We start from the raw sequence: 2,150 nt of genomic DNA on the forward strand, positions 1-2,150 counted from the left end.
CGTAACGAACGTTCGTAAAAATTTCATCTGTTATGGGGAAGACATATTTTATTAAATCGATCGACGATCTCTTTTTTTTGAGAGAGATTTTCTTGTGCGTAGAGTTTGAAAGAAAGAAAAAAAGAAAGAAAAAATGAAAGAAAAGAAAGAAAAAAAAGAAAGAAAAAAGGGAAAAGAAAAAAGGGAAAAGAATGAAAAAAAGGAAAAAGAAAAAGGAAAGGATGCGTAGATCGAGGTTAAACGTATCTAACGTATTTAAGGACGAAGGAAAGGAAGGTCTGAAGCTCAGTTAGTGTTCGTCAAAGAAAATTCTCCAATCTTTCGGCCATCTTTCTTTTACTCTTCTTCTCTTTTCTTTTTCTTCTTCTTTTTCTTCTCTTTTCTCTTCCTCTTCTTCTTCTTTTTTGTCTTCTCTTTTCTTTTTCTTCTTCTTCTTTCATTTCGTATCTTTCCTTAACACGAATGAAAAATTCTTTGCAATATCATTGGATTATCCTTTCTTTCGTTCGCTTTTGATTGTCCTTATGGAAAATTTATAAGATAAAATGAAATAAAATAAATAAGATGAATAAAGATGAAATAAAATGAATTTTTATCTCTTTCTCTCTCTCTCTCTCTCTCCTTCTTTCTTCTTTACTCCTCCCCATCCTTTTTTTTTCTACACCCTCCATTAAATCTCTTTGTAAAGGATTCTTTCGAGTCTCGCCACGCTCCTTCTTCCTACTTGGAATTATCCTTTTCACCTGCCGTTTCAACCTGAAAAGATCCGTAAGGTGCCACATTCAATCGAGATTATCGAGATCCTACTTCCTCCCCTCCCCTTTTTTATTTTTTTTTCCTTTTCCTTTTTTTTTTTTTTTTTTTTTTTACAGGAATTGATGTCATCGTATCGCAGAAGCTACCTCTTTCGAAACGACTGAATTAACAATTATTCCTTCTCTCTCTCTCTCTCTCTCTCTCTCTCTCTCTCTCTCTCATTTCCTCTCAATCTATCTTTTCAATTGAAGCAATTGATTATAAACAAGAAGATATTATTGAAAAAGGAACGATACATTTGAAGAAAGACAAAACGAAAGTTCCGAGCGTCGAAAGATGTAAGAAATCGTGAAATAGCCTGAATGTTTTTGTCGAAAGACCTCATGCTGAGAGAGAGAGAGAGAGAGAGAGAGAGAGGTAGAAAGATAGAGAGAGATAGAGAGTAGAAGAGACACCCCGAGTATCTTTTTTTTTTTCTCCCTCTCCCCATCTCCCCGTTTGCCCTTCTACACCCATCTACCGTCACCCTTACCCCGCCACCCATTCCATCTTCGTTTTTCTATCTTAAGACAACCATTTCTCTCTTCGTTGGATATTTAAAAGATTCAACACGTAAAGATAAATAAGGACGATATCAAGTTTATGAAAATAAATAAAGAACTGATTGTGAGTATTAACCGATATATTATCTCTTATCTTTATCGTTTCACGCACGTACAGAGTTTGATATGAAACGTTGAAGATACGAAAGATTTAGAAAGAGAGAGAGAGAGAGAGAGAGAGAGAGAGAGAGAGAGGGAGGGAGGGAGACAAAGACAGAGATAGAAATAGATAGAAATAGAAACAGACGATCATTATACGGAGAAAGATCTATAGATTAAGATGATTTCGATTCAAGAAAAATTTCAATAAAATCTTTACCCACCTGTCTTTCTCTCTCTCTCTCTCTCTCTCTCTCTCTCTTTTTCTTTCTCTTTCTCTTACTTGATTGGATCATAACTCCGTTGTAATATTTCCCTGCGTAAAACCGGCTTTGGGGATTCAGACAGTAAGAACAAAATATATAGATAAAGAGAGAAGAGGAAGAGGACGAAACAGAGAGCTGGAAAGAGAAAGAGACGAGGAAAAAGAGAACGAGAGAGAGAGACAGAGAGAGAGAGAGAGAGAGAGAGAGAGAGAGAGAGAGAGAGAGAGAGAGAGAGAGAGAGAGAAAGAAGCTGCAGGACCGAGACAACACCGTGGGGTGTAGCTCGTTTTAGACGAAGATAGGTCTCTTCGAAGCATCTCTTGGATAAGAAATGGTCTAAGATAGGTCCGGGGTTTGTTTTAGCAGGTCAGAAACTTTCTCTCTTTTCTTTCTCTCTCTCTCTCTCTCTCTTTCTCTTTGTCTCTCT

General features: G+C 36.6%; 1 long non-coding RNA gene across 1 annotated transcript in view; it reads right to left on the minus strand.

The window, feature by feature from the left end:
- Positions 1-565: 565 nt before the first annotated feature.
- The window catches only part of LOC124952173, a 13,627-nt gene continuing 12,042 nt past the window's right edge, over positions 566-2,150 (minus strand). The window contains exon 3 of the long non-coding RNA XR_007101836.1: positions 566-756. This is a non-coding gene — a long non-coding RNA (uncharacterized LOC124952173). The remainder of the gene's footprint in view (positions 757-2,150) is intronic.

This window comes from Vespa velutina, chromosome 10 (assembly GCF_912470025.1).
Source record: "Vespa velutina chromosome 10, iVesVel2.1, whole genome shotgun sequence".
Lineage (NCBI taxonomy): Eukaryota > Metazoa > Arthropoda > Insecta > Hymenoptera > Vespidae > Vespa > Vespa velutina.